This window comes from Microtus oregoni, unplaced genomic scaffold, assembly GCF_018167655.1.
Source record: "Microtus oregoni isolate MIOR12 unplaced genomic scaffold, Mior012 000017F_ref0000208, whole genome shotgun sequence".
NCBI classification, from domain to species: domain Eukaryota; kingdom Metazoa; phylum Chordata; class Mammalia; order Rodentia; family Cricetidae; genus Microtus; species Microtus oregoni.
The window spans coordinates 15,663,644-15,673,367 of NW_024543076.1; the positions used below are offsets into that span (position 1 = coordinate 15,663,644).

Genomic DNA, 9,724 nt, shown 5'->3' on the forward strand with positions numbered 1-9,724 from the left:
AGTCGTTTTCTTTTTAAAGCCTATCTAATATTTATTTCTGCTACCCTTTTATTCTTGCACAAACTGAACTTTAATACTATATGTTAAATTGATCTAATATGAAATCCAGTTTAATTATTAAATTTAGTTCAATATTTAATTTGGTTTAATAAAAGTGATCTTGCATGTAATATATGCATTTAATTGATATATTTAGGACAGGGCAATTTTGAATAGGTTAAATATTTAATGTAGAGTAATTTTTTAAATTATTCAGGATTAAAAATAGAATAGATCTATGTTATCAAAGTAGTATGCAGACAAATGTCATGATTTAATAAATTCCTGTTCACATTTATGAGCTGAGATTACTTAACTTCTGTTAACCAATCTGTCTTTGTCTACAGCCTATGAACCTATTTTATTACAAAGGAAAGAAATTAAAGATCTTCAACATCATGTAATTTTTCTCCTTTCTTTTTGAGCTGCATAATGCCAAACCCATTTTATCTGCCCCTTTCTACTTTTCTTACTTATCCTGTTACTTCTGCTATATTGTGACAATTAGCATGTATCCATGGCAGATTAGATTTAGAATGACTTAGTACCTCCTTTCTCTCATTTCTAAATTACACTTTTTTCCAAGATAGATGAGCATCATTTTCCTTGCCACAGCTCACACTGTTCTTATACAAGGGTTCTCTAAGTAAAAAGATAGTGGTTGATTGTTTTGAGGTTATTTTCATTCCTTTCCTTTTTTTTCATTTTTCTATTCCTTAACCCTAGTATTTCTCTGTTGTTGCCAAATGATGAATCATTCTTCATCATTGCAATTTCCCATGTGACTGATTTTCTCCTAAATTGTATCCACTCCCAGTTTCTTCTCCTCCAGAATGCATAAGGAGATGATGGCTATATTTATTAAAATACATGAGTATATTAATTAATCTTCAGCTACAGGTGGAAGACATGGCACCTAGATTATAGCACCTATAAATTATAAGTTTTGGTCTTTTACTTAAGTCAGCTTACGTTAATTAATATATCTCCTCTCATAATTAAGTTTTGATATGTAAAACACACATAGATTTGTTCTAAATATTATTGATGTTTCAAAATATATTTGATCACTCTTTTTCCAAATATTATTTCTTTATTGGCTTGATTGAATGGTGATGAAGCCCAGAAAATCAGTAATGTTGCCTCCAGGAATAATAATGGATTTGTGGAACCTGAGCGACTACCAGGAGCTCAGAGAAGCACATGTCCTTATGGTACAATTGAGCATCCTTTGGTATCTACCCAAAAGTGGTATTGGTGGGTCTTGAGGAAGTCTGTTTCCTAATTTTCTGAGAAATCGCCATACTGATATCCAAACAGGCTGTATCAGTTTGCATTCCCACCAGCAATGCAGAAGTATTCCCTTTATCCCACAAATTCTCCAGCATAAGTTGTCATCTGTGTTTTTAATCTTGGCCATTCTTAGAGGTGTAAGATGGACTCTCAAAGTTGACTTGATTTGCATTTCTCTGATGACTAAGGATGTTGAACATTTCCTTCAGTGTCTTTCACCCATTTTGGATTTCTCTGTTGAGAGTTCTCTGTTTAGGTTTGTACTCAGTTTTTATTCGATTATTATTATTTTTTTGATGACCAGTTGAGTTCTTTGTACATTTTGGAGATCAGCCCTCTGTTTGATGTGTGGGTAGTGAAGATCTTTTCCCATTCTGTAGGCTGTCCTTTTGTCTTGTTGACTGTGTTCTTTGCCTTACAGAAGTTTTTCAGTTTCATGAGGTCCCATTAATTTTTTTCTGTCAGTGTCTGTGCTACTGGGATTATATTTAGGAAGTTGTCTCCTGTGTCAATGCATTCAAGTGTACTTCCCACTTTCTCTTTTATGAGGTTCAATGTGGCTGGCTTTATGTTGAGGTCTTTGATCCATTTGGATTTGACTTTTGTGCATGGTGATAGATATGGGTCTATTTTCATTCTTTTACATGTTGATATCCAGTTATGCCAGAACCACCTCTTAAATATACTTTCTATTTTTCATTTTATATTTTTTCTTCTTTGTCAAAAATTAGGTATTTGTAGGTGTATTGATTAATATCCGGGTCTCCGATTCAGTTCCATTGGTCTTCCTGTCTATTTTTATACCTGTTTGTTGTAGGTTTCCTCATAGAGTTTCAGAAACTAGGAAACACTCCATTTATCTCATACTAGGCCTTAGAAGTAGCAATTGTACCTATACAACTTTAAGTATTAGGAGTATAATAACTTGAATAGTTTCTTTCATTTTTTTGCCATCACTGCCTTAATTAGCTTGAGCTGCTGCAGCAATAAAACATGGAGGGGGAGATTAAAAACATTATTTTAGACTTCTGAAGACAGAAACCCAAATGCAAGCAAGGCACAAGAATTTTAAGCTCTGGTGAGCTATCTCTTCCTGAATTGAAAGTGGCCATTTTCTTGCTGTGAGTTTGCCGAGAGGAGAGAGGGAGAATGGATACTTTCATCATTTCACGTGGTAATTATTCCCATCATGAAGCATCCACTCCTCATAACTTCATCAATGAGATTATATTGAAATTTCAATCCAATATGTATCACTTTCCTTTTTGTTTTTTTTTTTCGTCAGATGAGTCAAATTTGTCCCAGTTGCTTGTAATAAATTACCTTTAAATTGAAAATCCAGAATTGACACAAAAGTCTTGAATAGCTGTAAGGCAATTGCAAATTGTGACATTTCCTTATTTTGAATGTATAAAATCAAAACACAGCTTAAATTTGTTATTTGAGAGGTTCTCAGGCATGCACATAATTATTTTGTTATATTCATAACCTTCACAACTCACCTTTCCTCAGACACCACCCAATACATCTCTCTTCTCCATGGTATTTTTTTTTGTATTTTCTATAAGTCACTGTGTCTACCTGGTGATGTTTATGTGGCAGAAGTACAGAGTCATCTGTATAAACTACCTCTGTATAAGCTTACTTCCAAGGAGAATTCACTGTTCTCATTCAGTTAACTACCAAGATTTCTTCAAGCATTTGTGGAGCCTCATGAGCCATTCTTTCATCCAAAACTGAAATTTTGACTAGCTTGAATTTGTGCATGCAGATCTTCTGCATATAACCATAGTATTATAAGTTCAGGAGTACAGTTGCCACATCATGTACAGAGAAAGCATTTTACAATACTTCACACATCCCCTGACTCTTCTTACCCTTCCTTAAATGATGTTCCCAATGCTGCTTAGGAGGGGGTTAGTAGAGCTATCCTGTTTATGATTGAGCACATACAGTAAGCACTTTGACAATTTGTGAGCCTTTGCATTAACCACTATCTTCTGGGCGGTGAGGGTTGAGAAGAATTGTGAACCAAGGTTGACTGAAACAGAAATATATGATTATGACATAAATATTTTGAAGGCAGTTTGATAACACCATAGCATGTTCCTTCTAAGGCCTATGGCCTCCCCGTCATGGAGTTTTGATTAAAGTTACAATTGAAAGCATGAAATTCTTTCTTGGAAAACAAACCAAAATACAATTGGAACGTTTTTCATTACTTTAAAATTGTTACACAACCATCGTATCAATAAACATCTTGCCTGATAAGTTGGTATTATAGCATGCATGTTAGTGCCTGGTAAGACAATTTGTGCTCTTTCTTCCACCAGTGGCCGTCATAGAAACTTATGATATGGAATCCTTCGTTTGTGGTTTTTAGGAAATCTCCGCACTGATTTCTGCAGTGGGTGTACCAGTTTATACTCCCACTAAACAGTGGATAAATGTTCTCCTTTCTTCATACACCAGCATTTGTTATCATTTGTTTTCTTGATTATAGTCATCTGCCTGGTACGAAAATCTCAAAATAGTTTCAATATTCATTTTCTTGACAGCTAAGGTGTTGAACATTTTACAATGTTTATTGTTTATTTGCCTTTCTTCTGAGGACCTTCTTTCCGAGTTCACAGCCCACTGTACTGATTAGGTTCATTTTACTTTATATTTTAGTTCTTTGAGGTTCTTACATATCCTAGATACTAATCTATTAAGTGCAGCTGGCACTAATTCCCCTCCCCCATTCTCTTGGCTGTCTTTTCACAGCATTGATTGCTTTCCTTGCTTCACAAAAGCTTTTTAATTCTGTGAGATCTCATTTGTTATTGGCCTTATTTCCTGAGTAATCCTTTCCAGAAAGTTCTTACCAGTGCCTATAAGATTAACAGAATTTCATTCATTTTCTTCTATTATTTTCAAACTTTTGAGTCTTATGTTCTGGTTCTTGATTCTTGTGTAATTACGTTTATTTGGCTGGATGGAGAAACATAAGCATCAGTCCTAAAACCTAACTAGATAACATGAGAACAAAAGCAAAACCATCCTGAGATATAAATAAATTAAATAATAGAAAATAAGAAAGAAAAACAATATTTTCTGCTGGAAATGCTTCACTGAGTTAGAATTGGAAGGTAAAGTTCTTCAACTTTTCTGTCTCTTGCAGGCTCCCTGTGGTGCTGTGGCAGAGGTGGTCTCTGTAGCCTCTGGATCTTGGGGTTGTGGTAGTAGTGGGAGGAAATACTGTAATTGCTTTCCAGATCCTTCCCTAGGGCCCAGGGAAGAAGGTACAGCAGGTGCTAGGTTCCATTTGTGCCCTCTGCTGATCCTACGGCTTAGCTGACTGTATGGAGCAGCATGCCCCTTAAAGCATTTGCTATTGTGTCCTGGGCAGCTTTGCTAGGTAGGCCTGCGGAGCACAGAATGCAGCTGGCTTCCAGCTTTCCTCCCACCTTCTCAATATAGCTATTTTTAACTTTGTGTTCATTTGTGGAAAGTAAAACTTGACTTTCTTTTGTGAAAGTTGTATGTATTTGTTTTAAAGCATGTTGATTGGAAATAATACTCAATCATAAGAGAAATATGAGCTACCATGTAAATACTAACACAGGCCATGAATGCAGTGCTCATCAACTTAACTTTGTAAACCTCTTCGTTGGCATCAAGTTCTCCTTTCCTGGAATTACATGTCGCTTGAAAAGAGGTTCTCTACGCTCGTCCTATTTAATTACACCCTCTGTGATTCCACAGAAACTGTCTCAGAATACTCAGGCATAGAAAAATTCACTGGAATATGGGTCTCTGAGTTTATTACAAACTACTGGGTAAAAAGAAAGTTTGTCTATTTTGATCTTATCCAGTCACAGAATGGTGCTTTGAACATGGAGGAAATTCTATAAATGATATGTAGTGTTGGCTGCTGTAGTCCTTAGATAAATTAGTCTGCTTGTGTACTATATGGTCATAAAATAAAATGACAGAACTATTATATTCTTGCACAGACATCACAAAGAGAAAAACAAATAAGAATGTACAAATGATTATAATATCAAACTTTGTGTATTGACTGGAAAAAGGTTATTGTTTTCTTATTTAAATTTTCAACTAAAGAAACCATTTAGTACACACAAAAATGAAGAATTATGTATAAGAAGAAAATAACAAGAGAGTGAAATGATTTCATTGCTATTAGTAATGTATTCTCTTATTAATATGAAAACATTTTTATCCTTTACAATGATTCTTTAACCACTCTTGTATTATTTTTGCTTCTTACTTCATGTGGGTGTCATATGTGTTGTGGGGCGCACATGAGTGAACGTGTATGCATTCAACAGCATACATATGAACGTCAAAGTAAAACATAGGGTGTGTGTCTCCATCCTGTGTTGTTTGAGATATCCTCTTTTATATTGCCAGATTAGCTGGCCCACAGGCTTCCAGAAATCCTCTTGACTTGCTGTAGGAGCACTAATATTACATACATGAATTAACCTATGAGGCAATTATAACATAGGTTATGACCTTTAGAATTCAGGTCTTCTTGCATGTGAGGTGAGCAGTGAATTCACCAAGCCCTCTCCTCATGATTCATTAGATTCTTAGAAGATGCTTTAAAAGGTACCAGATCTTAAAAAAAAAAATCAGCATATAATAACTGCCATGAAAAAGTAAGAAATGTAATTTTTTAATCTTTCCCCTTAAATTCATTCTTTAATGAATTGTTTATAACCCCCTTGTTTATAACCTTTACTTAATATATCAATCTGAGACATGTTGACTATACCCATTCTCCTTCCCTTTCAAAGGCCCTTGTATAAAACAGAGTGTAAGACTGAAAGCTCAAGCTAAATCAGAACTGAGCATGGTGGTGAACACCTTTAGTTCCAGCTTGGGAGACAGAAACAAGCAAATCTCTGAGTTTGAGGTTACCCTGGTCTATAGAGCAAGTTCCAGGACAGCCAAGGCTACAAAGAGATATCCTGTGTCAGAAAAACAAAATAAAAAAACAACAAAAAACCCCCCAAAAAACTGATAAACACAAACAAAAAGTTTAACTATCAAATAGAGTTTCCTACAGTAAGTGAATAAATATAATGTCAAATAACAGTAACTAGAAATTAACCTGCTATTTTTCTCAGGAAATAAATAAATAAGAAATGATTTCCTTCCTCCCTTCCTTCCTTTCTTTCTACCTTTCTTCCTTCTTTTCTTTTTTTCTTTCTTTCTTTTTTTTTTTTGACAACCAAATCTTTTTTATTGAGGGTTGGGTCTCTAGGGGGTGGAACTAGGGCCCTCACTGCACAGCTTCTTCATTGGCATTGCCTTGAGAATCCTGTGACTTTATCAGACCTGGCAGCTCAGGAGAGCTGGAGTGGGGCTCACTGAACAGGGCTTCCAAGGTGTCCTCTGCTCAGAAGGCCAGGCCAAAGGTGTCTGAACCCATGGCCCGGTGTCTCTCTAGCAGAGTCACACTATCCCAGAGTTTTTCAGTCATCAAGGAACTGGTCATTCTTGCCCAGCCACTGCTCATCCAGTGGCCACTTGGAGGTTGCCTTCAACTACGTACTTCAGCTCCAGTGCAGAACTGTAGTCCTTGGCATCCATGAACATAGTGGTCTTGAGGATCATGAGAAATGCATCCATCCCGGTGGCTTACTTCTGGTTTATGCACAGCCACCAAAGAAATGGCTTCTTCTGTCTGTTCAAAGCAAAGATGGTTTCATGTGAGGTCTGTTACTTAGAGGAGGGAGTATGGAGAAGAGTAACTAAAGACCTTTGAAACTGCAATATGGGAACATAATATAAGAGTAGCTTTCTAAGATATGTGTATATTTATATATAATATAAGTCCAAGTTGAGTTACCATACAGGAAACAATGCCTCTTCCTGACACCACAAACTACCAAATAAAAAGCCTAATGTCAGAAATGGGATGCCTCTTTTCTACTTGCTGGTCAATGCAGTATAGACTCCTCAAACATTATATGACACTGATATTGGTCTTTGTTACCCTTCAGAACTTGATCATAAGGTTCTATTGCTGAAGAAATCAAACTCTTGGACACAGTGTAACCAAAACTAGTATTGACTTGGAAGACATCTCCACTTGCTAGTTTTCATAGGACCAGACAGCATTATGCATGGTAATGAGAGAAGAAAGTTATTACCAGTCTTACTCAGATGTGGACTCTGCCAACAATAACAGCAAGTCCAGTAAGATATGCCTTTAGGTGTAATAGTGTCAAGAATGTTATAGAAGCAACCAACTGATCTATTAATGAATTTAAACTTTGCTCCTCAATGTGGAACCTATTCTTGGTACTATTAACTGGGTACAAACCCATAGCTGATGAGGTACTAAGCCCAATGGGCAAACCTAGCATTATCATTCTGCTTAGTGTGCATAGTAATAACATCCTCCTAATTTCTTTTCTTTATAACCATCAATTATTAAATCTCTCAACCTTTATCAGAGAAACTAATTTTGCTGTACAGGGTGATTAATACAGAGACCCACCACTACTGATAGGGCTGAGAATAAGATATTACGAAGGGCTCAAGTCTAAGTGAAACATATATAAGGCATCACCTCTCCCAAGAGCCAGAGAATCATTATAAGTGAGTGAGTGTTCAGAAAGACTATTGCTGTGGAATAATTCTTTTGTACACTGTGAAGATGTCTTTCTCTTATTGTTAATAAAAAGCTAAATGGCTGATACCATAGGCAGGATTTTGGAGAAAGGAGAACATGGGGAAGTAAAGTCAGAAGAAGACACCATGAGACGCAGAGTGAACAGGATAGGAAGGTCATAGATGAGGTAAATTAGCATTGGGGAAGCATAGTTAAATAGAAATTGGTTGATTTAAGTTGCAAGAGCTAGCTAAAAACAAGTTAAGCTATCAGCTGAGCATGTATAATTAATATTTAGTTTCTGTGTGTTTATTTGGGGAGTGGCTAGTGGCACTGATAAGTCATCCTACTGATTGTAAAATTAGAGGCAATAGAAATTGACGGCACAAAGCAGGATTTTTTTTTTTTTTTTTTTTTTTTTTTTTTTTTTTTTTTTGCTGGGCAGAGCAACATGTTTGCATACCTGACTTACAGCTTGGCACCTGCATGTGCAAGACTTGTATAGGTTCAAGTCAGCCTAGTTCCCAATAGAGATGTGTGAGGGGCTCAAGAAGTCCTATCAATATCAAAAGAGATATTGGAAATTGATGGCTGTTGGGAGAGGTATGTTAGGGTATTTTAGTGGTTGAGGGTCCTGAAAGGCTAGCCACCCTCCAGTAGATAGTCCCATGTCCATGCACATAGAGGCAGCAATAAATAGACTCAATTATCTTGTTTTCTTAAGAGATCACATGAAGTTGGGAGGGAAAACTGGTAGGGGGAGTTGGAGGGAAGGGATAAGGGATGGATTTGATCAAATACATTATGTATTTGTGATGTGGGATTTCTCTCCTTCCTTATGCTGTGATTACCATTAATGAATAAAGAAACTGGCTTGGCCTGTTGATAGGGAAGAACTTAGGTAGGTGGGGAAAACTAAATGGCATGCTGAGAAAAAAAAAAAAGGCAGAGTCAGAGAGAAGCCATGGAGCCGCTGGAGACAGATGCTGGAAACTTTAGCTGGTAAGCCACAGCCATGTGGCGATACACAGATTACTAGAAATGGGTTAAATTAATATGCAAGAGTTAGCCAATAAGAAGCTAAAGTAAATGGGCCAAGCAGCGATTTAATTAATACAGTTTCTGTGTGATTATTTTTGGGGTCTGGGTGACCGGAAAATGAACAAGCAGCCAAGAGGCCTCCTTCAACATACTTGTGTAAATTCTAAATAAACTATTTCAATTTTAAAAGTCAAAAATAGTTTTGAAAGCATGGAAAATTCTATTTGTATAAGGAAAGTGGTTTTTAGCTAATACTAAAAAGAGGAGTGTGAGGTAATTGAATTCTATACTGAGGTTATTCTGGCACACATACTGCCTTAGCAGCAATAAATGTTTATGGAGAAGGAAATACTTGTAAATGCCATGTCAACAGCAATAGGAGGGAAGAAAATCTACCTATATCCAAATGCTTTAGCTGAACAAATGCCACCCTTAATCAGAGAAAAATATCTAGCTTCTACATATTTTTTCTTTTCTTTTTTTTTTTTGTGACCAAATATTTGGACTGAGTTTTTCTACTTCCATTTTCAGGGTTTGTGATCATGTGGCACTGTGCATCAATTCTCTCCATGCTGAGACAGCACCACAGCATTTCTGAAATTCTTCTCCTTGTTTACAAATATTAATTCAAGAATTTCCATGCTGTGATTGGTTTAGCAACAATTGGCTTGTGCTTAATAGTATTATGGATGGAATTTAAATACAAAGGGTGTGAGAGTC

At 36.3% G+C, this 9,724-nt stretch overlaps 1 pseudogene; it reads right to left on the reverse strand.

Moving 5' to 3' along the window:
- Positions 1-6,625: 6,625 nt before the first annotated feature.
- On the reverse strand, positions 6,626-6,975 carry LOC121458206 (annotated as a pseudogene).
- Between the last annotated feature and the right edge of the window lie 2,749 nt (positions 6,976-9,724).